This window comes from Alnus glutinosa, chromosome 5 (genome assembly GCF_958979055.1).
Source record: "Alnus glutinosa chromosome 5, dhAlnGlut1.1, whole genome shotgun sequence".
Lineage (NCBI taxonomy): Eukaryota > Viridiplantae > Streptophyta > Magnoliopsida > Fagales > Betulaceae > Alnus > Alnus glutinosa.
Window position 1 is genome coordinate 25,719,222 of NC_084890.1, and position 9,984 is coordinate 25,729,205.

The 9,984-nt window shown below is 38.1% G+C and overlaps 1 long non-coding RNA gene across 1 annotated transcript; it reads right to left on the reverse strand.

The window, feature by feature from the left end:
* Window positions 1–316: 316 nt before the first annotated feature.
* On the reverse strand, window positions 317–4,485 carry LOC133869948 (uncharacterized). The gene is made up of 3 exons (XR_009900586.1): window positions 4,313–4,485; window positions 1,972–2,308; window positions 317–703 (listed from the first exon to the last, which is right to left on the reverse strand). It is a non-coding gene; the product is annotated as an uncharacterized LOC133869948 (long non-coding RNA).
* Between the last annotated feature and the right edge of the window lie 5,499 nt (window positions 4,486–9,984).

Below are 9,984 nucleotides of genomic sequence, written 5' to 3' on the forward strand. Positions count from 1 at the left end.
ATCAACCAGAAGCTGCATGAAGCTTCTGTAAAAGATTTACTAATCCCAGCTCGGTCTCCCCAAATTACTATATATGATGTTGAGTAGGTGCAATGCATTGTGAAATCTATTTTTGATGAATGGAAAGAATGAGTGATATGATTATTCTTTATACAAACAAGTGAAGAAGATTCAAACTATTGATATAATTATTCTTCCAAATTACTTAATTCTCTTTGCATATTCTCAACATTAGATCAAAACAATCATACCAAACACTGAATGGAAGAAAAAGAAAATGAATCATTAGAAATCTCAAATTCAATATTGTCATGACTATTTCATCCAAAAGAAAACAATACTATCAAAGGTATCCACTCAAAACTAACAATTCTAGTTTGAACCCGTCGACTCCTCCAAGATCCTCACCTCCTCGATTTTCTCTTTAACTAGCACAAATCATCTGAATCTTCTTTATGTAGACTGGAAGATAACTCAAATAAAGAAACTTGCACTTCTTAAGATTGTTCTAGAAACACTTAAAATCAAAAATGCCATCGGATGTTGACAGGTAAACACATCCGGGTCCGAAGAACTCACTGCCAGACTTGGAACTTTGTCGTCGTTGACGGGCAAAACAGGAAGCTGTGTTCTCGTTCAAAGAAATACTATCACACAATCACTTTAATAGAGCTATTGTGACATTTGTTACCTGCCACTCAGTCTTCCCAGCAATTATTTTGATGAGAAAATCAGTTATATAGAAATCTCAAATTCAATACTTCATGAATATACTATTCATCCAAAGAAATATTATCACGATCACTTTAATAGAGTTGTTGTGGCGGTTGTTATCCTCCACTAAGAATCAGTCTTCACGACAGTTATTTTGATGAGAAAATGAGTTATATAGAAATCTCAAATTCACTACTGCAGGGTTCATGTTTCAAAGTGAAAAGTGAAGTAATAATGTAACCTACAACAACAAATAGAGCCCAAAAAAAAAAAGGAAAAGAAAAGAAAAAAGAGAGAGTTCATAAGAAAGGACCATGATCCCTTATCCAAAATGAGACTGCGACTTTGGTAAATCATCGTCAAACGCTCCCTAGGTGCTTAACAATCAAATCAAGTAATGCCACCATTAACATTAGCATGCAACATATTACATCCACTAGCAATCAGATCTTCCCAACCCAGAAATGAAAATAATCGAAAATGGTGAGGGGTTGCCAACTCATCCAACTCCCTATCGACAGCCACACACATTGTTTGATAAGCCAACTTCTATCAACTAAGTAAAATTCATCCTGCTAATTTTTAAATGTAGCCCATATATTCTTCAAATTAACTGGTTATGCATGGCAGGAGAGCTTTATAAGAACAAAAGACGAAAGTATGATATACATAAGATGACGGAGAACATTTTCAAGCAAAGAGGGAGAGATATCACTACAGCTGAATTGATGTATTTAAACTACTGCTGGAAGGTCTTACATAATATCCAAATTACCAGGTACTTGCAAACTGGAAAGACAACTTCTCATTCTACTATCCAAAGACCTTTGGATCAACACTATAACTTTAGTAAAATAAATCACCCACAAGAAGCTTAAAAATCAGAAACGCACCAAACAAATTTTAGGTTCAAGGCAAGTTACTTAATTCTCTTTGCATATTCTCAACAGTACATCAAAACAATCATACCAAACATTGAATTGAAGAAGAAGAAGAAGAAAATGAATTAATGTGTTTTAACAAGAGAAACAAACACACCCAACAACCATAGTACATCTGATCAAAGTAAATTACTAATTATCTTTGCTTTATCATGATCAACATCTCACATTCTTTTAAAACAAAAATACAACAGGATAAAACAATTCAGATAACCATTTAAAAAATGACAATTATTGACATACCAATATCCAATATAAAATCTAATAGACTGAAATATCATAAAGCACATTAATCAACAAAAGTAAGGGCACATACTAGTTACAAGCTATCGACAAATCTTCCTACACCAAGGTCTTTATCTCAGCATCCGAGTCCTCATCCATCTTTGTTTGTCCAATCTCTTCAAAGTGCAGATTTGCAAATAGGAACCACGAATCTTTTTCTTCCTTTTGAAGATACCTTGCATTACAAATCTTACCAGGCTTCCAAGCATTCTTCAAATCCAATTCATGTATATCATCAGCGGATGAGACTATAAGGAGAGGAAAATCCAGAGGATTCTTCTCGTTCCTCTACCCGCATTGAGCCAAAAAAGATGTCCTCCACCACTGAACATTTCTCACGCCTGTTTTCTCCTCTTTTCTTATTTACACTAAAGTATGTTTCATGTCATCCCATTTATACATAATAGATATCAAAATTAAATAAAATAAAAATTATATAAAATTGCCACAACGCCCTAAATGATGTCGATTGAATGCTGATTAAGGAAGAAATTATTTTAGGCTGTAAGTTAATTTGAAAATTGTTTTCTCCAACGAATAATTGTTTTTTTTTTCTAAAATGAAATAATAAATCATTATATTATTGAAAAATAATATTTCAGTTTTATTTTTAGTTCCTTAATTTGATCCCAATTAATATTGAAAAATAGAAACAAAATAGAATATGTACTTCTTTCTCTACTTATTTCACTTTAGTTAGGAAAAAATACAGTTTTTTTCCGAAATAAAAAAATTATTGTATATTTATTTTGCAATACAAATATATCCAAACATGGCAACTCAATTTGATAATTTGATTCTCATAATTCTTTTTTTCGGTCTATAATGTGTTATAATTATTGATATTAAGATGCCTGTTTAAGGCCACATGGTGTAACACCATATCAATAAGACATTATTATTTTGGTACATTTGTTCTCATAATTCTTTTTTAGTCCATAAATAAATCTAAATACTAGTCATGAATATACAATTATCCAAAGAAATACTATCACGATCACTTCAACAGAGTTCTAGTGGCGACTTTTATCCATCACTAAAAATCCGTCTTCAAAGCAATCTTTTTGATGAGAAAGTAAGTTACATACAAATCTCAAATTCAATACTGTTGTGACTATTCAAAACGGGTTCATTTACTTATTTCAAGAAAATGCAAATCTACTACTATTTTTTTTTATAAGTAAATATTAGATATTGAAAGCATAAGGCGTCCCTTAGCATACTGGAAGTATACAAAAGAAACACCTAACTAGGAATAGAAAAACGAACAAGGATACTATATAAGTAAAATGATAGGACAAAATGTACATAGCAATCTCATAAGTCATGCTATCAAGATCTAAGGTTGTTTTGCTGTGAATGCGACTTGCAACAACAAACAGAGAAAAAAAAAAAAAAAGTTCGTGTTAGACTTAGAAAGGACCACGATCCCTTATCCAAAATGAGACTACGACTTTGGTAAATCATCATCAAACGCCCCCTAGATGCTTAACAATCAAAGCAAGTAATGCGCCCGTTAACATTAATATGCAACATATTACATCCACTAGCAATCAGACCTTCCCAACCCATAAATGAACATAATAGAAAATGGCCAAGGGTTGCCAGCTCATCCAACTCCCTATCAACAGACACATTTTTTGATTCAGCCAACTTCTATCAACTAAGTAAAATTCATCCTGCTAATTTTTAAATGTAGCCCATATATACTTTAAATTAACTGGTCATGCATGCCAGGAGAGCTTTATAAGAACAAAAGACAAAAGTATGATATACATAAGATGATAGAGAACATTTTCAAGCAAAGGGGGAGAGATCACTATAGCTAAATTGATGTATTTAAACTACTGCTGGAAGGTCTTACATAATACCCAAATTACCAGCTACTTGCAAACTGGAAAGACAACCTCTACCTCTCATTCTACTATCCAAAGTGATTTTGATCAACAACACGCATAACTTTAGTAAAATAAACCACCCACAAAAAGCTTAAAAATCAGAAAAACCAAACAAATTTTAGGTTCAAGGCAAATACTTAATTCTCTCTGCATATTCTCATCAGTAGATCAAAACAATCTTACCAAACATTGAATTGAAGAGGAAGAAGAAGAAGAAAATGAATCAAGGTATTTTAACAAGAGAAACAAACACACCCAACAACAACAGTACATCTGATCAAATTAAATTACTAATTATCTTGGTGTTGTCATGATCAACATCTCACATTCTTTTAAAACAAAAATAAAATAGGATAAAACAATTCAGATAACCATTTAAAAAAATGACAATTATTGACAAACCAATATCCAATATAAAATCTAAAAGATCAAAATATCATCAAGCTCATTATTCAACAAAAGTGGGGCACATACTAATTAGAAGCTGTCGACTCATCCTCCACCAAGATCTTTATCTCCGCGTCCGAGTTGTCCTCCATCTTTGTCTCTCCTATCACTTCATACTGTAGATTTGCAAATAGGCAATACGAAACAATAAAATCTTTTTCTTCCACATGAAGAGACCTTGAATAACAAATCTTCCGAGCATCCTTTGTAAAGTAAATACAAAAGTAGGGTAAAAGCTTTAGGCGCTGAATACTTAGGTCTTGATATTGATACAGTATATATAGATATTACAGGCTGTCGTGTATGTATGGCATATTATACAAGAGTAATTCTATTCTATATTTACAAAGGTTAAATAAGGAAAGAAATATCATGTCCTCATAGGCAATATAGCTGTTGGCTAATGTGGAATTAATGAGAGATATGGAGAAGATATTTGGTTGTCTAGTTTAGGAAGTCTTCCTTGAATCAAGGTTGACAGCTCTAGGGTTTGTTTATGAGCTGTAGTGGCGGCTAGAGTTTCTGTAGAGGATTCGGGTAGGCTTGTATCCTTAACACCCCCTCGCAAACTGATGGGAGGGACGACTGAAAGTTTGGCACGCAAGAAGCAGAACCGATCAGCATTGAATCCTTTGGTGAAGATGTCAGCTACTTGATCAAAGGTGGAGATGTACCAAAGTTGGATGTCGCGGTTGGTGACTTTTTCTTGGATGAAATGGATGTCAACTTCAATATGTTTGGTGCGGGTGTGTGAAACTGGGTTGGAGGCTAAAGACAGTGCTCCTGAATTGTCACACCAAATGGTTGGTGGAGACGGAAGTGAAATCTGCTGTTCGTGGAATAGGATACGGAGCCAGTAAAGGTCTGAGGTGGCAAGGGCCATTGCACGGTACTCGGACTCTGTGCTGGATCGAGAAACGATGTGTTGCCTTTTGGCGGACCATGAGACGAGGTTGGAGCTGAGGAAGATGCCAAAGCCAGCGGTTGTCGGGGTTGCTGATGTGTTTTAAAATGTACTCGCAAGTGCACGAATCGTTATGCAATATAGCGTATTGCAAGTGCGAGGTCGATCCCACAGGGAAATGGTCAAATATTAGTGTCTTGCCTAATCAACCTTGTTTTAACCTAGTTCCAAAGGTTTGATGCTTGATTCAAGAACAAAAGACTAATGAAAAGAAGTGTAAAGAAATATGCAAATTAAAAGAAACTAAGGTTAAAGAATCCACCAAACCAAATTCTACAACTCACACTCTTGGTTTCCACTTGAACATCCAAAGAACATTAAGCTTAGGGTGTTATTCAAGTTTCTTAACCATATCCCAAAGAACCATTAAATGAATCCAACACATTGACAAATCACAAAGAGTACCAATTGAAATCCAAACATCCAATGTATCATTCAATCACAATGGATATCATCATTCAAACCGATAAAACAATGTATTAGTCGGTTGAAACACATAAAATGTCCTCTATCCACCAATAATCACATGCATTCCAAAAGATAAAGCTTTAAATGAATGGAACTTGAACAACTAACATGATATATCATTAAATGAGCAAGTGGTACACCAAGATTGTGAGTGTCATCAATGGAAAGGTTTCATCCTCAACCCTAGTTGAGGTTACTAGCCTTCCATGACTAAGAACACCACAAGAACATGATGAACATCCATGGAAATAAAAGAAAAAGCTTTACAAAGAGAAAGTATATGAAAATAAAATACTAAATTACACTACAATAAACACGAAATTAAAACTAACTACTCCCTTCTCCTTCTTCTCCTCCTTCTCCTTGATTTTCAGCCTTGGTCTCCTTTTATAGCCAAGTGGCTTGTAGATCATCATGAGATGATGGCCGGTTGGTTTTTGTGTGGAATGGGTGAGTGGGTGTTATTTTATGTATGAGTGGAGAGATGAGTGATGAGTGTTTTATGGAATGATGTTATTGTATGTTGAGTGGGGAAAAAAGGTGATTAAGTGGCTGAGAATGTGGAGAAAAACGTGTATTGGCTCTAGCTTTGGGGAGACAAGGAATGAGGCAAAAGAAAAATATTAAGAGAGATGGTTCCGGATTTTCGGGATGATCCAACGACTGAAATTCAAACAGCCATATCTTTTTCCACGAATCTCCAAACTGGCTGAAACTTGTTGCGTTGGAAAGCTGACATCTTGAACTTCAATTTAGACCTAAGAAACTCCCAAAAAGGATATATTTTGGTCCTGTTATGATCAGTCTAAATATAGTAGTCTGCTGCATCTGAATTTCCTTGTATTTTGCTTGAATTATATCATTTCTCTCTTATTGTCCTACAAAATATAAAAACACTAAAACTAACCAAAGCATTAGAAAATAACAAAACTAAAGGTTTAACTAATGTAAATTAAGGGGTCCAAATATACACTTTTTGGCACTCATCAGTTGCCAGCCTAGTCAGAGTCACAGAATCCGGTGAGTTGAAGGGAGCCTGGAGTGTAGCGAAGGCCGAAATCAATGGTGCCTTTGAGATACCGAAGCACTCTTTTAGCTGCGGTCCAGTGAGTGGATATGGGGCTGTGCATATGCTAACACAGTTGGTTGACAGATTAGGCGATGTCTGGACAAGTGAGAGTGGCGTATTGGAGAGCTCCAACGATTTGGCGGTATTTAGATGGATTGGGAAGGGCGTCTCCATCAAACTTGGACATTTTGGAGCCGGATGTGCATGGGTTGTGGTAAGGCTTGGAGTCAAGCATGCTGGCACGGATGAGGATGTCTTGGATGTACTTGGTTTGCCGTAAGTGTAGCCCAGAGGAGTCGCGAGTAGTCTAGATGCCAAGGAAGTAAGAGAGGGAGCCGAGATCTTTGATAGCAAAGGCAACTTGTAGTTGGTGATGATGGACTGAATGGTGACCACATTATTACCTATAACAATAATATCATCCACATACACTAAAAGGAAAATGAGAACTGTTAGAGTGATATAAAAATAGTGAAGGATCCACTTGGGAGCTAGAAAAACCAATTTCGAGTAGAGTTTGAGAGAGACGAGTGAACCAGGCCCGAGGAGCCTGTTTTAGGCCATATAAAGCTTTGTGCAATTTGCACACATGATGAGGGAAGGCAAGGTCCACAAAACCTTGCGGTTGCTCCATGTACACATCTTCATCGAGTAATCCGTGAAGGAAGGCATTTGAGACATCTAATTGTGTGAGGGTCCAGTTGAAAGTAATGGCTAAGACTAAGAGTAAGCGAATGGTGGCGGGTTTAATGACGGGACTGAAGGTGTCATGGTAATCAATGCCGCAGAGTTGGTCAAAGCCCTCGGCGACGAGGCGGGCTTTGTAGCGTTCGACAGTGCCGTCCGAATTTTGTTTAACTTTAAACACCCATTTGTTGCGAACAACATTACGGTGTAATGGATGAGGGCATAAGGACCAAGTGTTATTGTGTAAGAGAGCTCGAAATTCAGTAGTCATAGCAGTAACCCATTCGGGTTTAAAGGCTGCCTGCTTATAGGAAGATGGTGTGGGTGGAAAGATGACAGATGTGAGTGTAACTAAGGGGTGTCTGCTGAGGAAGGAGGTAAAACCAGGGAATGATCTGGGTTTAGAGGAGCCAGTAAGGGAACGAATGATAGGTTGGTTACTGGGAAGGAGAAGGGGGGCAGGAATAGGGGAGGGAATGGAGGGATGGAGGCAGGACTGGGGTGAATAGGGGAATGTGGGTTGGGGGAGACGGGCAGGGAAGAAGGGAAGGGGTGATGGGGGATGATGGAGCTGAGTCAATGGGTAGGGGGCTGAGTTGATGGGGGAATATGAAGTGTTGATGAAGAAAGAGTGGAAGGAGGGTGATTGGATAGTTGGGCAGGTTGAAAGAGAATCGGAGTTGCTAGAGGTGTGGTAATAGTGCAGGAACCGGATGGGAGAGTTGGACTCTTAGAGGGGAATTTTGATTCATAGAACACGACATTGCGGGAAAGGTAGACTTTTTGGGATCGGGGTTCAAGGCATCGGTAGCCGCGTTGATTGGCTCCATAGCCAAGAAATATGCAAGGTTTGCTTCGAAAAGTTAGTTTGTGGGAAGCATACGGGCGAAGAAGTGGATAACATAGGCATCCAAAGCTTCGGAGGAGAGTGTAATCAGGTTCCTTCTTGAAAAGAATGGAGAAGGGAGACTGATTTTGAAGGACTGTGGTGGGTAATCTGTTAATAAGAAAGACTGATGTGAGGAAAGAGTCGACCCAGTATTTGGTAGGGAGACCGGACTGTGCAAGAAGCGTTAAACCAGTTTTGACGATGTGGCGGTGCTTCCTCTCAGCAATGCCATTTTGTTGAGATGTGTGAGGGCATGTGAGGTGATGAAAAATGCCATTGTTAGTGAAAAATTGTTTGAAGGCAATGGATGTGTATTATCCACCATTATCAGATTGAAAATACTTAATTTTGGTGCCAAATAAATTTTCAACAAGTAATTTGAATTTGATAAAATAGGAAAGAACATCACTTTTATTAAATAAGGGGTACAACCATGAAAAACGACTGAATTCATCAACAAAAATAACGTAAAACTTGCATCCACTCAAAGAAGGCACTGGTGAGGTCCAAACATCTGAGTGAATGACTTCTAAAGGCTTAGTAGACCCCCTAGTAGCTGCTGAATAAGGTAACTGCTTGGACTTGCCAAGTTGGCAGGACTAGCACACTGAAGAAGAACTGACTGGACCGAGTAGAGGAAGGTGGTGGTGACGAAGAAGATACTGAAAAACTGAGGTAGAAGGATGGCCCAACCTTTGGTGCCAAACCATGTCATTGGTTTTGACACCAAGGAGGGCAGTGAACCCACTACGTTTATTGAAGGAGTGAGGATTCAATTGGATGGGGTAGATCCCATTTTCACTGGGGCCGTGGAGCAATATTGTTCCTGTCATGTTGTCCTTCACAGTAAAATCAACGTCAGTAAGAGCAAACCAACATTTATTATGTTTGCAAAATTTATTAATAGATAATAAGTTGGCTGAAGCATTAGGGCAGTGCAAGATATTTTTAAGGAGAAAATTGTGAGAAGCAGATGTAGGTGAATGAACTAAGGAAGAACCAATGTTTTGAATATGCAAACCTACTCCATTTCCTTCACCAACAGTATCGGATCCATCAAAGGGCTAAGCATTGGTGAGGTTGGAGGATTCTGCAGTAACATGCGTGTTGGCTCCAGAGTTGGCTAGCCAGTCTTGAGTGACAAATTCTTCATTGGTTTGTGCTGTCATGGCAGCAAGCTGCATTGGAGGATGGCGCCCTTGGTATGCAAAATCCATGCAATGGTAGCAGTCCAACGCACGGTGGCTGGTTTTTCCGCATATTTGGCAAGGAGAGTATTGGCGTCAAGGAGGGGAGGATTCGGGGGAATGGGGTTCTCAGTAGTAGGATGTGGTGGAGGGGATGGAGATGGTGGCTGATATCTGGGAGAGAATGGAGGATTGTGTCGAGGAGAAAATGGAAGGTTGGAGAAACGGTTATGGGGTGAGGAGTGACGGTGCTGACCAGGTGGTTTAGGAAACTGAGGTTTTCTGAGGTTAGGATTGTTGTTGTAGGAAGGTTTGGTGCTGTGTGCATGGAGTGCAAAGGATCCGATTTCAGAGGTAAGGGCTTGTTGTTGATTCTGGAGTAGTATTTCATGGCTAAGCAACTTGGATTGAAAATCATGGAATGTGGTTTCTCGG